The sequence below is a fragment of the Rutidosis leptorrhynchoides genome, chromosome 10, assembly GCF_046630445.1.
Source record: "Rutidosis leptorrhynchoides isolate AG116_Rl617_1_P2 chromosome 10, CSIRO_AGI_Rlap_v1, whole genome shotgun sequence".
NCBI classification, from domain to species: domain Eukaryota; kingdom Viridiplantae; phylum Streptophyta; class Magnoliopsida; order Asterales; family Asteraceae; genus Rutidosis; species Rutidosis leptorrhynchoides.
The window spans coordinates 117,547,114-117,560,918 of record NC_092342.1 but is presented as its reverse complement, the minus strand read 5'-3'; positions in this window follow the sequence as shown (position 1 = coordinate 117,560,918).

The window sequence follows — 13,805 nt, the reverse complement described above, 5'->3', positions numbered from 1 at the left end:
CTGATAATCATACCCGTTAAGGTATATGTCGGAGAAACTCAATAAATTTCTGCTTGACTTGGGAGAAAATAAGGCATCATTTATTAAAAATTTTGTACCATTTGGTAGTATGAAATTTGCCTTTCCTATCTCTTTTATCAAGTTAGCAGGTCCTGATATTGTATGTACAGTTCCTTCCGTTGGTTTTAGATCAATAAAATATTTCTCGAATTTAAGTATAGTGTGTGTAGTTCCACTGTCTGCTATACAGAGATCTCCACCACTTGATTGATGTTGTATTCCAGCAAAATTCATATTGAACTTCATATATAAGAAATAAATAGTGAGTACATTAATATTACACAATATTTTACACGCAAATAGATAGTACTGAAACATTTAGCAAACATAATGACAAAGACAGACGATATTAAATCGTTTATTTTTCGAAAGACACACAACTTAAACATTCAAGAAATCTTCATATAAATCAGATGGTTTCTCAGTGACTGTTGGATCGACGTTATCCACAAAGTTTACTTCCTTTTCTTTATCTTTCAGCGAATCCTGATACATCTTAACAAGATGTTTAGATGTTCGGCAAGTATTAGCCCAGTGGCCCATTCTACCACATCTGTAGCAAGATTCTTCAGAATTTTTAGAAGAATTTTCTTCAACATCTTGTTTAGTGGGCTTGTTTTGTGGTTGATATTTATATTTTCGTGGATTATTATTTCTTTGACCACCACGGCCACGACCACGACCACGTCCTCGCCCATTACCATTACCATAAGGATGGTTTCTACCATAGTTATGGCTTTTGGCATGATGATGGTGATGGTTATTATAACCACGACCTTGCCCGCGTCCTTGTCCCTGTTTATAATTATTTGCAGTATTTGCTTCAGGGATTGCAAGTGTACCAGTAGGATGGAATTGCTGATTTTTCATTAATAGCTCATCATTTTGCTCTGCAACTAAGAGATATGAATTAAGTTCAGGATATGTTTTGAACTTTAGCATTCTCAAATTTCTTTGCACTGTGATGTTTGCAGCATTCATTGTGGAGAAAGTTTTCTCCATCATGTCTGCATCACTTATTTCATGTCCACAGAATTTAAGTTGTGAACATGTATTATACAGAGCTGAGCTATATTCATTTACTTTCTTAAAGTCTTGGAACCTTAATGTTCTCCATTGTTCCATAGCAGCTGGAAGTAAAATTTCTCTTTGATTATTGAATCTGCTTTTGAGACCTTCCCATAAAACATGGGGATCTTCTACAGTCACATAATTATTTTGTAAGCATTCATCAATATGTTGATGAATAAAGCAACATGCCGTTGCTTGTTCTTTTTCAGAACAAGTGTTGTTTTCATTTATGGCTTCAAGAATGCCCATTGATTTAAGATGCATTTTTACTTTTATAACCCATGGCATGTAGTTGTTTCCAGTTGATTCTAAAGGAGTAAATTTAAGTTTTTCCAGATTCGACATTTTCTATTAAAACAAACAACATGATAAATTATAGTCACTTTATATTCATAAGTATATAAACATTAAACATAAATTTAATATAACATAAATGATAAGTAGGTGACAGTGTCGACCATATGTAAGCAATCATTAATAAATGTTATATAACATAAATATAAATATTAGTAAACATAAATGATAATTAGGCGACAGTGTCGGCCATATAAATGTTAGATAATAGAAATATAAATGTTAGTAACATAAATGATAATTAGACGACAGTGTCGACCATATATTATTCAGGTGGTATAACCGACCATATATCATTTAGGTGGCAGAGCCAACCATAATTAGTATTAAGATTATCGTGCTGATAACGTGTTATAATTCAGTAGGCTTATAACTACCTTTAGTGGTTTGATTCTTGATGTTATAATTCAGTAGGCTTATAACTACCTTTAGTGATTTGATTCTTGATTAAAAATACTAATAATGAAGTGTAAGAACAAAGATGATAATAGAGAGAAAGAAAGAAACATTTTGTAAGTGTGAGAAATGGTGCAAGTTTAATGCTTGCATTCATGGCTATTTATAGCAAAAATATCACAAGTTTAGGTAATACAATAATATTACTTTTGTGTATCAATAATTGACTATCCATTTATATATATATATATATATATATATATATATATATATATATATATATATATATATATATATATATATATATATATATATATATATATATATATATTATATATTATAACACTCTTGAATTTTTTTAAAAAGTAAAATACAATTATTGTTAGTCATGTTGTCGTTTTGCCTACATGTGTTCAGATGCTTCTTGGTAAGATATTCATTTTTTCATGCATGTTAAAAGCTTTGAATTTACAACTCTAGTTATTGAGTCGACAACAAGCATCGATTTATTAGTGACTTGACTGACTCTTAGAGCCCAAATTAAATTTTAGGCAGGATTTAAAACCCATGAAAATTTGATTTTACCATTTTCATGGCATCTCAATTTTATTTTACTTTTTTTTAAATAAAATTCCTACTTATTAGCCGAGGTCCACTCGAAAGCAATTTCTCTATCTGTCGAATAGAGAGGGATAACTTTCTCTACTTTTGAGAGTGTTTTCACTTTGGGTGGACTGTAGAGAAATGACTTGTCTTTATTTTCGAATAACGGAAGAATTGTCTACATCTCACCTCCCCATACACCACTTATGTGGTATTGTATTTTGTTGTTGTTGTTGTTGTTAAAAGCTTTGAATACACAAATGAAGTGACTGTTGATTTGGATTCTATTGAGATTGATTAGGAAAATTTCAATGTTATTCACTCCCTCGAAGCGGACAAAGCCAAACTGTTGTCCATTTCTCAATCTCTTCTTTGCAAGATATACATCATTTAGTTTTTCATGCTGCTTGAATAACTTCCAGTCTTCCACATGTCTACCACTTTTCAAGATTTTAAGAAGTTGAAGAATACAAAAGATGTGATTCGATTCTTGTTAACCCTCGACAAATGATCTCTCTAATTCTTACCGTTGTACTCAACTCGATCTCCATTCGAACTCCTGGCATATTCACCGAACCGCTTTCTCTCACTAACGTAAGCACTTTCTCTCACACACTCCATTTTCGAGAAGTTTAATGGTGTTTAATGAAATTAGGATACGCCTTCTTTTTAGGAAAAGCATGATACACTGTTGGGAAGTTATTCCACATCGGTCATGGACAAAAATAAATGTATGCATATAAGTCAAAGGGGAAGTCCCTCTATCACCAATTGGTTTTAGAAAAGGATGGACTCTTGGACTTATGTGTTGTGCATGTTGTTAGACTATACGATTTATTAATTATGTCATGGTATCAGAGCTTAGGTAAACGGTTTTACAAAGCGAGTCCGAGTCAGGCCCCTATGTGTGTGCCGCCGTCGCTACAAAGAGATTGAGTCAGGCCTTCTTCTTGCCGCCATCTCTACAACCGTTCCACGCCTCGATGTGAGGGGGCGTGTTGGGAAGTTATTCCACATCGGTCATGGACAAAAATAAATGTATGCATATAAGTCAAAGGGGAAGACCCTCTATCACTAATTGGTTTTAGAAAGGACGGACTCTTGGACTTATGTATTGTGCATTTTGTTAGACTATACGATTTATTAATTCTGTCATACACTTTGATTTGATAGTACCATTTTCGTTGATGAAGGCCAATTGAGATCCCAATTGTCAAACTAATGTTTTAATGCCCCACCCTCGTTCCAGTCACATGTATTTTGAGGTGCCCAGAGGTAGGAGAAACAAAGGAGAGAAAAGATTGCGTCTCACATTTAAAAATATACATTATTCGTCTCATTGTAATTGTTAGCTATTTAATTTTAAAGTTTTTTTTTTCCAACTTTGACTCTAAATATTTTATTTGTGTTATATAATATTTGATAAAAACTATATGGTCGAATTGAGTTTACATTTGTTTTCATTAATAATAATATAATAATAAAAAAAAAGATAATTTACAATTAAAATTTAAAAAAGAAAAACTCTCAATGGTCAATGTGACGGATGAAGTGTATGTTATTTATATATGTAGTCATATTTGTTTAGACTTGCACTAAAAAGTTTAAAAACCATATATATGTCTAAAGAGCCACCAAAAGGTAATAAATATTCGTGGTCCTTGTTCAACTCAATTGGTTTTTAAAGGTGGATTCTTGTTTTCAATAATGTCAAAGAACATGCTATGATTACAAGAATAAAGCTATTCATAATTCACAATTTTTTTAATGTCTGATCATGTTTAGCCTTTTAATTTGTTTACCACGGAAATAACTTAGAGCAGACTTGTGAGTTTTTTTTACCGTTATGCCAATTTAATGCCGGGGAAACCGTCGACTCCCCGTCGGCGTTAAATCGTCAATAAAACTCATCGTTGCCTTTGTAAAGCTGTTATTTTTCTTCCTTTTCTTTTTTCTTCTTTACTCCGTATTATTTTTATTTTTCAATTTTTTATTTTCTTTTATTTTCTTTTTTTATTTATTTATTTATTTATTTTTTTGCAGGTGTATTGATGATGGAGAAGAATGAGGTAGGTGAAGAGAGAGGGAAGAAAGATGAAGAGAGGCTGCAAATGTTATGGAGTATTATTTAGGGTTTTTTTTTTTTTCATTTTTTTTAATTTTATTTGGGCCATTGTTACTTATAGTGTTATTTAGGCCATTTTTTTTTTTTTTTCATTTTCTTTCACCATTATAGTATTATTTAGGCCAATTTTTAATAATAATTAAATTAAATAATCAATAAAAAATAAAATTATAATTGATTTAACACACTGAAATTTGATACGGAGCGATTTTCCCTGTTTTAACCTCAGTGTTAAATATCAGTTTTAAGCTTAACACTGAGAATTAACATTGAGCCCAGTGTTACGACTCCCAATGCTCTTAGTACTTCTAGAGTTATTCATTTTGTACTTTATTTTTATTTTCACTATATATAAAATAATAAATATAACTTTTCTATAAGTATTAATTTTTTAAATATGAAATTAAATTCAATATAAATATTAAATTAAATATATTAAATAAATATAAATATAAATATAAATATAAATATAATAAGAGGTCATGCATACGTTAAAACGAAATGGTTAGTGAAAATAAATTATTATATTAGCACTTTAAGTGGTGAAAAATACTGGGAAGGAGGGAACATGTACTTTCCTTTTATTTTTCTTAATAATGTACTAAAAAAATACTCTCGGGTTTTTAATTTTATTATATAATATTCATATTCATTTTTGAATATCTCAAATTAATTGTCCGAAGAAAATAAAAATTTCAAAAATAAGAAAAATCAAAGTAATTTGTTGCGCTTGCTAATAACCCGCTAAATTGAGGTGATCGTTTCACTTTCTTCATTTGTCCTTAATCGGAACAAATGTCGTTAACGGTTGCCTACATACTAGTTGGCGTTTCAAAGTTAGGAGTTACTGTTCATTAGAGCATTATTTTTTCTTTTTAGTTAAATTTGTTTTTAAATGTCGCTGCCCTGCGAAGTAATGACACCCCGTTTCTAATATAATTTTCGGAATAAAGTATAATTTTATAGTTAGAAAATAGAATTATAAGTAGAAGGTTAGTAAGAACTCGTATTTACTTTTAACCCTAAGTATTTTATTTGCTATTTAGCCACAACTAAGTAATAATACACGAATGTTTCAAGATTTCCAAATTGATTAATACGTTGATTGATTTTATATTTTTTAAGACTTTAGCAACACTACAGTTAATTGTACATTTGAGGATGATTTTTAGTTTAAACTGAAACAAAAATATCTTAAAATGAAAAAAAAAAAAAAAATAGAAAAGTCAATTGCTCATAGTCACATATCAAAAGCTAGTTTTAAGTGGTGGAGGAGAGTGGACTTGTGAACGTAGTGGTTGGACATGTATTCCTACATACCGGCGTGAAACTTGACATCATCGATAACCTAATAATAATACGGAGTATGTATTTATAATTTATAATTTAGATTTGTCTTTAAATAACTAATAATAATTATATTTATTAATATTAATTATAATCTATATATTATAAACTATATATACTATAATTATAATTATAAATTATAACTAGTTGAATGGCCCGTGAAATTGCGAATTTATTGAAAGAAAATTATTGAATGATATGCTATAGTAGACAAATGTTATTAGATTGAATCTTATATAAATGCGTATCTATAATATAATGAGTTTTTAAATAAAATATAAGTACTATTTTATAAAGATATGTGAAATCACGGGTTCATTAAATAATCCAATTTTAAGCATAATATTATGAAAAATATTTACCAAACTATTGGAAAAATAACCAAATTATTGAAGTTTATAAGATGCATATAGCAAATAATTACATCGAAAACATATCACAAATATTTTTCGCGGAACATATGATCTGAAATAATCAAAGAATCTACAAACATATTGATGTACTTAACTTGATTAGAATAAATGAATTCCATTCATTCTCCCACCATCTGTTTTTTCAAATTTCATCACAATAACTATCTTCTTTGTCATAAAAGTCTGCGTTATAACCTTTTATTGAGATATGTATTTCACATACATATGTAAGTAGTTAATTCCGTAAAGAGAACTCATATTTGATTAATAATAATATAATAATTAAAATTATTATAATTATAATTATAATAATAACTATAATTATAATAATAATTATAATTATATAATAAAGTTTGCTTAAGAATTGAGTATTTATATTTTTAATAATTATTATTAGTAATAACAAATGTTTCTTGAAAAAAAAAATACAATTATTATATGAAGGTTGTACAATATGCTTCAAAATTTGTACATGTATTCATGAGGCGATTTGTAAAAGATTGTACAATTTATTTTAAAGATTGTACATATGATCATGGAAGTGTTTAATCATAAAGTTGTACATTATACTTTAAATGTACATATGGTTGGAGGTGTTTTACCATAAGATTGTACATAACGCTTCAAATATTGCACATATGATTATGATAGTGTTTTATTATAAGGTTGTACATAATGTTATTTCTTTTAGTGTCATTTCCTTTTTTAATTTCATTCTCTCTTTTCATATATTCTTTTTCCCAATCCCTAATTTCTTTCCATAAATATTCCATTCACTAAAAAAAAGAAAAGAAAAAAAAACCCTAAGTTATCTCGTTTGACATTTCACTTTTGTTGCTGGCATATCTAACTTATTCTCATATCTCTATTTCTCATACTCGACTCCATAAACATATTTTTATTTTCCTGTCAAAATTTATTTTTAATTCTTATTTCATCTTTTATCTTAACTTAATTAATCTTATTTTCTTTCCTTCTAAAAGAAACATAATTAGTTCATATCACCTACATATTTCTTTCCTATTTTAATTCTGTTATTTTTATTATAATAGAACTAGATGTTGATGACGACGAGTGGGTTTCGGATGAGGTTCTCAAGATGACTATGAATCTGGAGAAGAACAATCACCGGAAAAAGTCTCTCTGGCGAATAACGTGGAAAGGGAGATGGAAGATCAAGGGTCAAGATGTCTTGGAACCAGTGATAACTTTAGCCGTCATCATGATAACCTTCCTAGAAAATGTACGAATTCTACAGAATTTAGTGGCTCAAAAAACCAAAAAACAGGTAATGCAGCTGAGAATTCAAGGAGATGTGTTAGTGGACCCCACCCAAACCCTAATCTGGATTGTCCCCCTACTACTACCCACTCTCCCAGCCAAAAATCAATGGGCAACCCAAAAAGAAAAAATTCAAAACCACAATCCATCGCACAAGCTGGCCCAAAGTTAAACCACCCCAATAAACTCTCCAGCCCACCTACTTGCCAACCACCCAACAACAATAATAATTACCTTTCCAGCCCAGCTAGTACTCAGCCGGCCAAACAAAGACCGATTGTTTTATCTAGCCCAACTACCAAGCCCACTATCAATAATAATAACCCTTCCAGCCCAGATAGTACTCAGCCCGCTAAACAAAGTCCAATTGATTTGTCTAGCCCAACTACCAAGCCCACTGAGTCCTTTCTTTTCCAGTCTTCTAGTCCCTCCATAGTTTTCAATACTTTCATGTAAGATCCTGTTTTCCTAATTGTGTGGGACACCGTCCAAACAGGTGGGATGCCGTCCCAATGTGAAGGACTGGACGCCGTCCTGAAATTTGGACGCCGTCCAGATTAACTGGCGGGCCAGTTGTTTATTTTTTGATATTTAAAAAGGGGTATTTTGGTAATTTCACAAGGAGGACGACTTAAAGGTCCCAAGATCAGTTTGGTGAGCCTCATTACTCCATTTTCAACTACTCTTTCACTTCCACTTCAAGTTTAGATAGAGAGGAGGATTTTAGAGTGAGAAAGCTAAATCTAAGGAGGAAGAAGCTTGTTTCGGGTTAAAGCTCGAGTGTTAATGTTGTTCATCTAGTCTCTAGCTACATTTTGATTGTTGTGGTAAGTCTTAACCTTGATTTCCTTGTTTTAATTGTTTAAGGGTTAGAGTTTGGGATAGAGATGAACATAAAACTCATTTGTTAGTGATTTGGGGGTTTTGGGTAAGTTTGGGTCATGAATACTCAAAGATGACTAATCTAGGGTTTTGAAATGTTAAATTGTGTTTATGGGTCTTAAATGTTAGTAAATCACTAGCACACTTGGTGTTTAAAGTGAGTGGGTGTATTTGGGTATGATAATGACCCCAAATGAGTGTGTTAACCTTGAAATAGGTCAAATGAGTCTTTGATGACCTAGTTGGGTTAAGAGGTGCGAAAGTGGGATAACCTTGTGTTAAAAGGGGTATTAAGACCATAATCGAATTGTTAGTAAGGGTTTGAGGAAATCCCGACCTAGTGTTAGAATGAATGGTGCAAATGGGTCACGTTTGCACTATGGGCCAAATGGCACTTGTATGGAGAATAAGTTGGTTGACCAACTTGGATGAATGTTTGATGTATGTACTTAATGTATTAGGTACCTTGCTTTGAAGCGTACGGAAGTGTTTAAATCATCACCGACGTCTAAGGTGAGTGGAATAATTATGCGTGTGCATATATAATGTATTTATTTGTGTTGTATGAATGTGGAATTGTCGCGGTGTTCAAGACACCACATTCTAAGTAACAAGTGGTATTGTCACGGTGTTTAAGACACCACTCATTGGTTTGATTGACATGTGGTATTGTCGCGGTGTTTAAGACACCACATGGTCATGGGAGTGGAATTGCCGCGGTGTTCAAGGCACAACTCATTGTTGTAATTGACATGTGGAATCGTCGCGGTGTTTAAGACGCCACATTGTCATGGGGTGAGTTAGTCGTGGTGTTTAAGACATCACCCGGGGGATTAGTGATTACGCGGTGATTAAGTGACACTAATGGATGTTATGAACTCCGACGGTCTTCTATGAACACCGTTCCCTTGTACGATTGGTTAACCATGGTTGTGTGAATTTTGTATTAGCATATTTAATTGTGAACTATATGCTTTTGATGTCGCTAGCTTATTATGAATTGCGGTTATTGGTTTATGCATAATGTTTGCATAGTTGTCGAATTGCTAGCTTGAATGCGGTATTGTGTATGTGATTGCAAGTAAGTAGGTTATATATGTATATGTATAATTATTGCATTCACTAAGCTTTAGCTTACCCTCTCGTTGTTTACCTTTTTAGGCTCCGGTGTGGACAAGGGCAAAGGTATTCATTTGGAATAATAGTGGCTCTCGGGGGTTTAGCTTTTTGGAAGTTCGGCCAAGATTTGGCTAGTTTAACCCCGAACACCATGCTCTAGGGTAGTTTGGAAACTAGTACGGTCGAAGCTTGTATTTTTGAACGAAATATGTAAAACGGGCGATGTGGGCCCGGTGTTGTAAAACTCAATTTTATTGTGAAAACCTCTTAGTTTAACTTATTATAATATGTTGTGAAAAGGTTTTCGTTTAAAAGTGTCGGGAAGCGGGTTTTCCGCTCACGTAAGTTGAGCACAGGGATCAGTCCCTGACAGATCATTGGGACGCCATCCCAAAAGGCTGGACGCCGTCCAGGCCTTCAGTACTGGACGCCGTCCAGAATTCTGGACGCCGTCCAGATGTACTAGCCCATATATTTTTTTTTTGGGTTGTATTTTTGGGCGTTTCAAGGTTTGGGTTGTTACAAGTGGTATCAAAGCATGGTCTAAGGGATTTAGGCGACTTGATATAGGTGCCTAGACTTAGACTTTATTGTGTGTGCGCTTTATGCGGGACTTGTAGGACTTCGGGTGGGATCGGGAATCATTAGTGCTTAGGTTTATGTGATCTAACCTTGCGCTAAGTGTTTTGTGTTGTATTTGCAATCATCAAGCAAGATAGACGTTGTACTAGTGAGTTAATGCGAAGTGCTCGTGTAATAATGACTAGCTACCACTATTATGGGTGCAATTCGTGTCAAACAAGCGATGTACGATGATTGTTGAGCAAGATGAGGTGTTGCGGTGTATATGTGTGTATATATATATATATATATATATATATGTTATGTCTTTTCGTTTCGATCTTTAACCTCTTCTGTTTTATAGAATGAAGATGAGAAACGGACACGACACCGATAATGGGGGCACGAGCGAGGACCCCGAGTTCACGGCCAAGGTTGAGGCCATTTTGAAAAGTCATCATGCGTCTTTCCTAGAAGATGTTAAGAAGATGTTTCTACATACGATTGACGAGCAATTAGTCAACGTAGTAAAGGAGCAAATTAAAGTTGTCCTCCAAGAGGACAATATTAGAAGACGAGACTTCTTTTATATGAATTTCAAGGATTCTCAACCTCCCACCTTCGATGGTGAATGTGACCCTCTTAAGAGTGCCCGTTGGATCTCCGATATGGAGGGGGCTTTCCGTACTTGTGAATGTCCTCTCGATAAGAAGACAAGGTACAGGTGTAGTATGTTGAGGGGCGATGCCAAGTTGTGGTGGGACGCGAAAATCCAAGTTTATGGTGAAGAACAATGCATGGAATTCACTTGGGATGAATTCAAGGCGGAATTTTTCGACGAATACCGAACTTCGGCCGATCTTACTAGGCTTAAGGACGAGTTACGTTCCTTGAGGCAAGGGTCGATGGATTTGAACACTCTCAAATCCGTCTTCTTGTCCAAGACCCAATTTTTCCCGGAGTATGTCGGGAATGATAAAATGTTGAAGGAAGACTTCTATCGAATCTTGAATGATAATTATCAAGAAAAGATTAGTGTAAATGTGGTGAAAAGCTTCGATGAGTTGTTCAATATGGCCAAAGTTTTTGAGGCGATCGTGTTGAGAAAGAGTGGCTTTACTTTTAGCAAGAGGAAGTTCGAAGCTACAAGTCATTCGAACAAGAAGAGTAAGGGTGCAACCGAGAGTGTCGGTAGTGTGAAGAAAAGTGTTCCCGGAGAGTTCCGTTATTCTTGTCACAATTGTGGACGAAAGGGACATATGGCCCGTGATTGCACCAACCCTCCTTCTACAACCAAACTCACTTGTTATAATTGTGGTAAAGAAGGGCACAAGAGGCCGGAGTGTCCCAATTTGAACAATGATCATGTTAAGAAATTAGAGAAAGCGGCGGGTACGGCTAGGGGTCGCAACTACTTGATGATGAATGAAGAAGCCAAACAATCCAATGAAGTCGTCTCAGGTACTTTCATGGTTAACTCTAGTCCGGCATGTATACTTTTTGATAGTGGTGCTAACTTGTCGTTTGTGTCTCCAAGATTTGTGCCTAAGTTGAATAAACCGCTAGCTAAGTTAAGTCATCCGGTAGAAGTCGAAATAGCGGATGGTAAAACAGTGTTAGGGGTTGATGTTTGTAAAAATTGTAATGTTGTGTTTGGTAACTAAACTTTTGAAATCGATCTCATTCCGATGACTTTGGGTGATTTTGATATCGTGGTTGGTATGGATTGGCTCGATCGTAATAGAGCCGATATTGCATGCCATGAAAAATCTATTCGTGTGAAGACCCCAAGTGGAGGAGAGTTAATTATTCATGGCGATAAGCGAAGAAGACTTGTGCCGATATGCACTTTTGCACGGGCACGTCGTTTCCTTGTTAGTGGTGGCATGGCTTTCCTTGCCCATGTTGTTGATACTCGTGATGAGCCACCACCCATTCGTGAAATTCTGGTGGTAAATGAATTTGAAGACGTTTTTCCGGATGAGTTACCGGGTGTTCCGGCAGAAAGACAAGTTGAATTTCGCATCGAGTTGGTTCCGGGTGCTACTCCCATTGCTAAAAATCCTTATCGTTTAGCACCAACGAAGATGCAAGATTTGTTAAATCAAACCTAAGAGTTACTTGAAAAGGGTTTTATTCGACCGAGTGCTTCACCATGGGGTGCTCCGGTTTTATTCGTGAAAAAGAAGGATGGTAGTATGCGGATGTCCATCGATTATCGGGAGTTGAGCAAAGTGACGATCAAGAATCGTTATCCTTTGCCTAGGATTGACGATTTGTTTAACCAACTCCAAGGTGCAACGTATTTCTCCAAAATTGACCTACGGTCTGGCTATCACCAAATGCGGGTCCGTGAGGAAGACATCGAGAAAACGACTTTTCGAACGCGTTATGGGCATTTTGAATTCGTGGTTATGCCTTTTGGTCTTACGAATGCACCGGCGGCATTCATGGATCTTATGAACTGAGTGTGCCAGCCTTTGTTGGACAAGTCGGTTATTGTGTTCATTGATGACATACTTGTTTATTCGAAGAGTATGAAGGAACATGAACATCATTTGCGGGGTGTGTTGAAGACGTTGCGAAAGGAGAAATTGTATGCTAAATTCTCCAAATGTGAATTTTGGCTAAGGGAAGTTCAATTCCTTGGTCATATTGTGAACAAAGACGGTATTCAAGTAGATCCGGGGAAGATTGAGACGGTGAAGAGTTGGGGACGACTGACTACGCCTACGGAAATCCGAAGTTTTCTCGGATTGTCCGGTTATTATCGTCGGTTTATCTAAGACTTTTCCAAGATTGCTTCTCCATTGACGAAGTTGACGAGAAAGAACGCGAGATTTAATTAGGAAAATGAGCAAAAAATTGCTTTCCAATTGTTAAAAGAGAAGTTATGTCAAGCTCCGGTTTTAGTGTTGCCGGAAGGTGTAGAAGACATGACGGTTTATTGTGATGCTTCTTTAAATGGGATCGGTTGTGTTCTAGTGCAACGAGGTAAAGTCATCGCGTATGCCTCTCGACAATTAAAGGAACACGAAACGAGATATCCGACTCATGATCTTGAGTTGGCGGCGGTTGTTCATGCGTTGAAAATTTAGCGCCATTACTTGTATGGTGTCAAGTGTACGATTTATTCGGATCACAAGAGCTTAAAGCATCTTTTTGACCAATGAGATTTGAATTATCGTCAACGTAGATGGATGGATGTGGTAAAAGATTATGATTGTGAAATACTTTATCATCCGGGTAAGGCGAATGTGGTCGCGGATGCATTAAGTCGAAAGAGTCAACATCCGGCGATATGAGTAGGGTCGTTACGCATGATTATTACTAACGATTTTCTTGTAAAGCTTGGTGTTAATGATAAAAACGAACATCTATTTCATAGCATTATCCCTCAAGAAAGACAAGCTTTTAGTTGCAATTGTTCTATTTACGAGTAATATTCGTTTAAATAATAAAAGGTGAAGACAAAAGACAGATTTGACGAATTGAAGACGCAAACGACCAAAAAGCTCAAAGTACAAAGTACAATCAAAGTGGTTCAAATTATTGATGAGAAACGTCTCAAAATTACAAGAGTACAAGACGCA